The sequence below is a fragment of the Haematobia irritans genome, chromosome 3 (genome assembly GCF_050003625.1).
Source record: "Haematobia irritans isolate KBUSLIRL chromosome 3, ASM5000362v1, whole genome shotgun sequence".
Lineage (NCBI taxonomy): Eukaryota > Metazoa > Arthropoda > Insecta > Diptera > Muscidae > Haematobia > Haematobia irritans.
The window spans coordinates 4067194-4077145 of record NC_134399.1 but is presented as its reverse complement, the minus strand read 5'-3'; the positions used below and the strand labels follow the sequence as shown (position 1 = coordinate 4077145).

The window sequence follows — 9952 nt, the reverse complement described above, 5'->3', positions numbered from 1 at the left end:
ATATTCTCTCACTAAGAAATCGTAATGTCTTCAAAATAATATTAAAAATAGTCGTTAAATCGTATTTCAAATTTAACGGTTCAATATTAAATTAAAATCTCAGAATCACCCTGTTCTATGAAATACTTTGTGTCTTAAGTCTTTTGTATGGTTAAGTGTAACCACACAACAGTGTCTTATTGATCAACAAGAATATTACAAAGGTAGTTAGCCTATAGCTAATTAGAGATACACTAGTCAACAGAAATAGATGTAAATGACAGTGTAAATATCATTAATTCACAATTCCTACTATTTTCATATGCGTTTCATAAATTTTTATCGATTTTTAAATGTTATTGCTTAATATTTAATATTTTATTGAAAAGGGAAAGCTATTGTCGTGTTTCAGCCTTATGCGGAGTATGGAGTTTAAAGTGAGATCACGTATAGTTTTTTTTCGTATTTTCTCAATTTGGAGTGAGAGGGGACATTGCTGGTTTTAGCGGCAGTGTTTTCTGTGCATGTGTGAGTGAAAGAGTACTTGCATTTGTGTAGGTTCAGCTAGCCGTCAACGATGAAAAGAACTTGCTTAGCCTTTTGTATTGCAGCTAGAGTACCTACCTGTTAGTTGCCTGTTGACTGTCGAACGTATTGGTGGTGTTTCGAATAAAGCGCGCTTGGAAATCAACATAAACCCTAAAACCAACAACATATACAACGTGTAAAATTAAAAATAAAAAGAAAATAACAAAGTGTTGTAAGAAACAACAAAACAAAAAGAAGAATAGAAAAAGGAATATAGAAAGAAACAAAAAAGAAGAATACTCAGATTTGTTATACAACAAAACAGAAATATCTCTACATTCATACATAAAATATCTAGCTAACTAAATACAATAGAAACGAGAGAATATTTTTGCTGAACCCATACAATCAACTTTAAAGAATTATCATCGAATCTTCAACATCGAACCGTACACCGACCAATTACTGACGCTTCGAACCCCTACAAAGGCAAACAAGTTAACTACACCAATTCAAGATAAGCCAAGTTTACCGGAGTGTATGTGTCCCAAAGGTGTGTAGTTACTTTAAAGAAAATACTATTATGTGTGAAGGTGTGTGAGTGCGCCTGTTTGTGAGTGTGTGTATAAATACAGCTATAGTCTGGGTATATCGGTTTGTCCAATTGTATATATTCTTGTATGTTGAGATTTCCATAAAATCAAGTGTCATTCTTCTAAGGTGAACAATGGAATGTCTGTGATTTTTTGTTTGTTTTCTCCAGCAGTTTGCTTGTAAAATTTAAAAATATTATTACTATGAATTTATTTAAACAATATGTATATTTAATTTGAAATTCTCCCAAGAAAAGACAACGAAAAGAATTGTAGGTCTCAACCTAAAGAAGAGAGAAAAATCTTTTAAGATACCAACGGAGAAAGAAACTACTGCGTGGCATTTGTTGATATATTCATAATAAATTTGAATGTGCTCATTTTTTTTTGTATAGAAATTACTTAACATTTCATTTACTTTGCGGTTGATGACCACCGATCAGTTTAAGGAATTTTTAATGGTACCTTTCGTTACTGGCATGTCTAAGTTTTTTATTTGGCATTTTCCTCTTTGTAAGCAGTAGCAGCCATCTTAAATTTAACAACGGCTGCCTTAGAAGGTGTGGTGTGTGGTGGTACTCGTCACAAAAATTAAAAAAAAAAACATGAAAAATGCAGTCATAGCAAGCGAAAAACCTGGTGTTTAGGTAAGGTTGCTTGCAATGTATATGACTATGGTGGTGGCGATGATATGTTTGTCTTCTTCTTCGTTTGGCAAGTGCAAAAAAAAAAAAACAAAACAATGAAAAAAAATAAATAAAACCACAAACAGTGATTACTAAACGATGTAAACAAGTATTAGAAGTTATATAAATAAAATAGAATTTAACTTACTATACAAGAGTTCAAGGTATATATCATGAAAAATTATAAATATCCATAGTTGAATTCCATGAAGACTCAAGAAAATTTATCAATCAAATTTCAACTGGTTATAAAGCAAACAGATTAACACTAAATTAATATTTATCGAGTTTAATTATATTCGATTTAAAAAAAATATATAATTAAATTAAATTAATTAAAATTAAACAAGACAATTTAAACTACATAAATCTAAGCAAGACAATTTAAACTAAATTTGAATTGTATTGGATTGAAAAAAAATTGAATTGATTTAAATAATTGAGCGACGCATACCCTTACCGGGGAATCCTCCAATTATTTATTCATTTCATATCAACTAATATTAATTTAATTTTCTCAATATAAGCATGAACGAATCTTATCCTTTAAAATTTTAATTTCCCTTTTTGTACAGGGCATGTTCCCTCAAAAAAAAGTTTACTTGTATTCAAAGATTTTGGCCTTCCCTTAAAGATTAATTTAATTTTCTTCAATATAAGCATGAATGAATCTAATCATTTAAAATTTTCATTTCCCTTTTTGTACAGGGCATGTTCACTCAAAAAAAAAGTTTACTTGGATTCATAGATTTTGACCTTCCCTTAAGGATTTTGGTATTGATTCCATGCCAAAGAGGCGGCATATTTAAAATAAAGAATTTGTTTTAGAAAGCATTCTAGCTTTAAATCTAGGCTCTATGAGACTAGAATTACCATATAGATCTCATTTATGGAATTTTCATTCCCTTTTTAGGATATATTAACAAAGCTATTCACACATAATTAAAAAACAGTTTAAAAAACCAAAACTGAAAGATTATTTCTTAGAATCAAAAAATGTTTTTCTTTACTGCCTGGAAATTTTCAAAGAAACTTTTATAACGGAGGGACTCAAATTTTAAAGATTCCTGACCTAAATGTAATTAAAACATTGTTTAAACTTTATTTTCATAAAAAAATTCTTCATTTTAATTTTTCTTTTTTATGTGTGTATTTTGTATCCCAAAATTTAGCTTGGATAATCTTTTATATTAAGTCAATAATTTTTCAGTGTAGCTCCTTAACCAATTGAGGAGGATCCCCAAAATTACTAAATGTTTTCTATACACTGTTAGTACAAGTAAATAAAAAAAGAATTGATGTCTCCGACAGTAGGTTGAATTTGGTACTAAAAGGGTTAATAACATTTACAATAACTGCTAAGGTCGCAAGGGTTATAAACTCTGACAAAACATAAAATTGTCAACTAAGTAGAATTTAGGTACAAGTGGTGCTAGACTCGTTTTGACACGCAAATACACTGAAAAAACAGTGAACCCCCCAGGAAGAAAATTTTCGGTTAATTTTAGAAAATTTTCAATATTTTTAGAAAATTTTAACTAAACAGTATAACAAACGCTGGCATCACACCGATGTCATAAAAATAAGTAAATATTTTTCGACAAATTCAAGAAAATTTATTAGACATAATTTAGTTTTTTCACTTGTTAAAGAAAATTTTGTAGTTAGAAGGAAAAAATTGGAGTACAAAATTCCAAGAATGTCTTTAGTGACATGCGAAGTTCATGATGGACGCACTTGTAGTAAAATTTACAAATTTAAAGAAATATTGAACTGTTTTGTAGAAGACACAAATTTAGTTAATCTTTATCCTTCATTTGTGTATATTTTTTTCCTCGGTTTTAGTTAATTTAACTAACATACACAAAAAATTATTAGAGCAGAGGAAACTTTCTCCAAACATAATAATTCCATGAACTAAAATAAAGTTAAATTGGCTTTAATGAAATAGAGAGTTCACTTTTTTTTGAGTGTACTCATCTATATATGACTCAAATTCCCCTAAGGTCTTTTTAGATATTCGCGGGATATATGTATGTATTAATTTAATTTACTTTTTTATATTAATCAAATTAAAGTTAGCTAACATAATTTGTGTGCATTAAATTAAAGATGGGCAAATAATACCAAATTAAATGAATCTATATTAAAAAAAAGAATAAAAAAATCTAATTTTAGCAAAATTTACTCTATTCATGTTGGATTGAATTCAACCAAATTAGCTTAGTTAGTTATTTTTATTTTGGTTTTAATTAATGCACTTAAATTAATTTCATTTTTTTATTATATTATTTATTTAGCTTTATTTCAATACACTTTATTTTTTTTTAATTTCTGTTTGGTTATTTTGAAAAATTAGAAAATATTTTTATGCTATGAAACTAGATATCTTTGTTATTTTATTCGATTTCTAAATACGTTTTAAGAAAATTGGGTCAAGATTTTTTGTTAAGAAATATGAAAAATATCAAGGCTTCGTTAAATTTAATTCCTTTATCCGTAAAAAATACAAAAGCGCCTAAAGCCAACATAAAAACAGGATAGTCTTAGGTTTTCAACTAAAATGCATGACTATGTGTAAACTTGTAAAGATACATTTCATTGCCATTAAACACTAACTGGCAGCTAGCTTACAGCTTATAACCGTTTCTTGGTTTTTGTAAATGGAATGGAATTCTTTTAAGAACAACCAAAAGACCAACTCGAAACCAAAAACCTCTTTTTATATGGCTTAACACCAATATATACATACATGCACTCATTCACCCAAGGCAAAGAGACATAAAAAGAACAAAAATGCCAGACCAAACCTGTGTATACCTCACGCAGAACGGTATCGTAAAATAAAACAGTTAAGCATGCGCAAAAAACAACACACTCGTATCAAACAACAGCAACAAAAATACAAAGAAAAATAGGAACACATATAACATGGAAAACTTCAAAAAAAATTGAAAAAAAAATAACATGAAATCCACAAAAAAAAAGAACTGGTTCCGGCCGAACAATGTAAGCCAAAAGAATAATCAATCAATAACTTGGCAACGAACTCAAAACAATTACCGCACACATACCAACCGACATATACAACACCGCAAAAATTCTTGGACAAACAGGAAACTCCACCAAAGCATAGGCCGCAAACATTCATCCAGCTACCACCAATTCACATAAACAAAACAAACTAAAGTTACAACAAACCCACCAAACCCAATCCAACAAAGACTTTTTTTGCTTTGCAGAATTGCTCTCAAGTTTGTTGTCTAAGTCTTCCGTTTTAAATGAACATCTCAAGCTTGTCTTGCAATGTTCTGTGACCTGCTTTTATGAATTTTAATTTCTTCTTTTATTATACTTTTTTTAATGGAATTAAAAGAAACAAAAAAAAGCAGAACATTTTTGTATTATGAACACTTGTTGTTTTGATTTTTAAGCATTATGTTCTTAAGTGTAAGAAAAAGGTTTAAACTACAACCAAAAAGAGAAATTATATGCGAGAAGAGATCAAACGAAAAGAAATTATTAGCAAATTATACAATAACCTATACATACACATGCATTGACTCAGTGTTACAGACTTTAACACATGCAAACCCGGGCTTATACTTCTCATATATGGTATATCTGCTATACAATATGTGGTAAAAACAGAAATGTCTGAATAGTGGTAACAAATCCCATCAAAGAAAACTGAAAATAATGTTCACTGGCAAATTATTTGCATTTCTATTTAGTGACGTGCATAATAATAAGTGTTAAAATGTTACTTTCTATTCATAAAAAAAATATTTTTAGGTACAAAAAAAATGTGCGACATGCCAATGTTATGTTCGACCCTGTAAACTTAGATAAAAAGCAAGTCATACAAGTGTTTCAAGCCTGGCGTCCATGATTACTATGTAAAGTTGTGTTGTATATCTTTGGAAAAAATGAAAGCAATTTGAAATAAAAATTTAAGATTCTATACATTTTGTAGAAAAAATATCTTCAATAACAATCGAAATTGTAACTTTAGTTTGAAAGCAACATAGAAGTGACATTTTACAAATAAGTCTTCTGTTATAAGAAGCCTTTGGCTACTGAAGTAGTATAGTATTAAAGATTAAAGAGTAAAATATTTGCAAGGTATTGCAAAAATATATTGAACCAGCGTCCCGAATTTAAGCGTAAGGGCGAGGAACACAACCATGGCGAATAATAATATCTAATATATCTAATATTAGCCATAAAAGTTAATTGACATTTATTAATATAAATGTTGGTTAATATCAACATGCAATAAAATGGGCTTTAACATATTTTCCTGTGGCAAATTTATAAATTAAATGGCTGAACATTGAAATATTTACCAAATATTTTCAGAAAACTACATTATCTTTGTGACTATTTATATGTGTTGTGGAGTAAAAAATTTCTTTAAGTGTATGCTAGACTTAAACCTTTCATTACTTGTTTCGTCATATGTTTCCCATGAGCAAAGTTTCTTGGCGTATACTCACAATTATAAGTATCCTAATATTGCATATAGCATACTATAAAGCCACAAAAGAAAAAATAAAACAAATTGCTGCCTCTACATAATGTCTTAATAACTACCTATGTGAATATTGATTGACAAACAAAAGACTTAGGTGACAAACTTGGTGTGAGGGGTTTCAGCAATGCCTATTGTTATGGGTCGTTGGTACGATTATTTTTGGATTTTATTTTGCTATGATGGTATTTCCTGTTTATCAAGAAAGGTTATAGGTCTGTCTGGTAAATGATTAAGTCATACTGCATGATTGATGGATACGTTAGGCAAACTTGGATGTAAGACAACTCTTAGATTCATTTTAAATGAAATTCTTATATTTCGATTTCGATATTTTTATATGAAGATATAGGAAATTTCACATGATCATTTTACCTAAAAGAATCTTTAGAGAAAAATAAACTATTTAGACAAACAGTGACGTGTAGAAATGAGAACATAGTTAGTAGATTTCATTCGCGCCCTTTGCACCATTTTACAGACTTGTCTTCCAGAGTTCATTGACAAGAGTACCAATTTCTGTAAAGTTCCCAAAGCATTCGAAGAAAATAGTGAACAAATGTCTAAGTTAACAAAATTTTCAACCAAAATAAGATAGGATCTGGTTAATAGCACCGTCAATCTTATTCCATTGGTACGAATCAAGTACTAAAAAATTACTTCACAAACAAATTTATTAAAAAGTAAAAAAATTGGGGGAAAAAATACAAAATTGAAAAAAGTGAACCCTATATTTCACTAAAGCCGATTTAATTCTATTTTAGTTCATGGAATTATTACGTTTTAAGAAAGTTTTCATGACTTTAACAATTTTTGACGTACGTTAGTTAAATTAACTAAAAAAGAAGAAGAAAATCCGTGTCTCCCACAAAATACACCCAGAGAAGGAAAATGATCACCTCAAACATGTTTCAAGAGCAAAATGTTATTTTTGTATGGTGATCATGTAACATGTTTGTCACTGAAATGTTATTTTCTCGTCATATATAACCTGCTTGCCGAAATCAGATACATGATTTCCGAGAAAATAACATGGTTGTGAAAACCATGTTACATGGTCACCACCCAAAAATAACATTTTGCTCTTAAACCATGTTTGAGGTGATCATTTTCCTTCTCTGAGTGTAGTTAAGGTTTTCTTAAAACTTGTACATTTTCTCAATAATGCGCCCATCTTGAACTTATGGCACTAAAGACATTTTTGCAATTTTGAACTCCAATTTTTTCCTTCAAACTACAAAGTTTTCTTTATCAATAATAATAACAAATTTTCTTGAATTTGTCGAAAATTATTTACTTAATTTTGTGAAATCGGCATGACATCTGCGTTTTCTTTCCTAGTGGGTTCACTGTTTTTTCAGTGCGTCCAAGTTGTTTTGGTTATGTGTCTTTAGTTCTATATATATCTGTTGCTTTTTGTTTCGAATTCTTTGTTGTTTTGTCGAGTAAAGAACAAAGAATAAATCTAGAAATTGTGTTTTCCACTTAATCGTTCATGAAAGTAAACAATTCAATTATGTACTCATTTCTGCACACATAATAATTGTTTTCTATAAAACAAAAGACTTAAGTAACAAACACGGTACAAACACAACAAAAGTATTAAATTGATATGGCCACCCCAAGGTGTTTTCTGTTGAACAAAAAATGTTGAAACCGAGATATATTTAAAGAAAATTTATGCTAAGAATATTTTTTTAATTTATATATTCATTATATTGTTCTATTTATTAGATTTTATAAACTTTATACCAGACATTTTTATATGAAAATACCCCTCTTGTTATATATTGGTCATGTGAAAAGGTTTAAGCTTTTTTGACAAGTCTAACTGTTTTCAAAAAATTTAATGTGTTAAGAAACTATTACAGAATTACTACAATCAGCCTTTGACAGAAAATGAGATGTTATGACAAACAAAGTCACTAATGTGTAAAGGCTCTATATCAAATTTAAAGACTTTTCCCTGTTAACAGTATTTATACGCTATTTTTATTTTCTAACGTTTCAATGACAGAGTGATAAAGCGTACTTATATCTCTATACTATGAGTATGTAGGCAAACATTCCACCAGAGACAATCAGTCAGTCAGCCAGCAATCAAATCCAAAAGAAATCTCGTACATATGTGACTATATGTTTAGTATATCACACACAAGCCCATGAAAAACAAAACAACAAAAACAAAAAATAATTGTTAATATAAATTGGAGAGGGGAGTACTTTTGTGAGCGCATTAATGTGATATTTGCGGTATTAGACAATAGCATTTTTCACGCCACTATTATTGTGTGGATAATGTTATTTTGTGCCGGTAATTAATGAGATTTTTCTCTGTTTACACAAATTCACACATATACACATACTAGCATGCATATGTATTGTAGGCATGTACATATTATATATTTAGATAAGACGCATAAATAGATTAAGAAAATGTGACAATTACGTGTATGAGTGAAAAAAAAAGAAATATATCATAAAAGAAATTAAAAAGAAAGGTAAGAGACCTTATAACATACTACAGAAGGTAACATCCCAGCAAAAAAAAATTGAAAGTTCTTCTAAAGGCATGACACTAAAAGCTCTTTCAAAAATGTCCTCCCAAAGATGTTCTTTATTTTAACCACATTGTAAGTTCTTTTAATTCCATTTTGTATAACTCGCGTTTCTTCATATTTTTAATTCTATTTTTTCTTCAAATAAGGTAAAAACAGAGTAAGAATTAATAAAATGGTACCAATTATTCAGATTTTGTCGAAGATAATGCTAAGTTCATTTGAGAAAAATTGCAAGTTTTTGAAAATAGTTGAGGTCAAACGTTGCAGACAAGCGTTAGGATGCATTAAAAATCATAAAAAATATACAAATTATTTATTTGGCAAAACATCACAAAATTTTGTAATCCACATCCAAAAAACTGAATTCCTATCACACCTTAAGAAGTGATGCAAATTCAGTGCAAAGGCAGTTGAAATGGTGGACATCTGTCCTATGACAAGCTCATGTTAAATTCATCGCTTCTGTGCCAATTTTGCACCACTTCTGGATCCAAAAAGAACATTTTATTAGCACATCTCATATAAGAAAGTTTAGGAAAACACTATCCCATTTTGGTTTATTTTTAATAGGGAAATGACAATTTATTTTTTATATAATAAAACAATTTATTTTTATTTTTTATATAATTTTTTAATAAAAATATTTTAAACCTATAAAACAAAAAACATTTATAAAATATTTTTTCTTATATCCATCTGCAAACTTAAAAGCCTTTTTCTTATGACAAATAACTCTAAAATCAATGAAATTAAACTTAAATAATATCAAGTCAAATAATATAATAATGACATAAAATGGTATAAAATCAAATTAATTGTTCAAATAAATTTTTTTTAAATTTATTTTTCCTCTTGTATATACTCAGAAAAATAATAAGGTTATATGGTAAACATATGTATATCAAATTAAGCTTTTCAAGACAAAATATGGATACTATTATGAAATTTAATGGTAAATCAATAACCAATATTTCCAATCTGTCAATTCACATATCAATTGGAGTGGAAAGAAAAAGATTTTTGACATAAAATAACCATAGCACCTTCTCCATATTAGCTTCACAAAAGTTG

At 28.7% G+C, this 9952-nt stretch overlaps 1 protein-coding gene across 2 annotated transcripts in view; it reads left to right on the top strand.

Moving 5' to 3' along the window:
* Positions 1 to 624: 624 nt before the first annotated feature.
* Positions 625 to 9952, top strand: part of Myo10A (unconventional myosin 10A) — a 48968-nt gene continuing 39640 nt past the window's right edge. For both annotated transcript variants that reach the window (XM_075299949.1, XM_075299948.1), the window contains exon 1: positions 625 to 1060. The gene's annotated coding sequence lies outside the window, so the exon portion shown is untranslated. The remainder of the gene's footprint in view (positions 1061 to 9952) is intronic.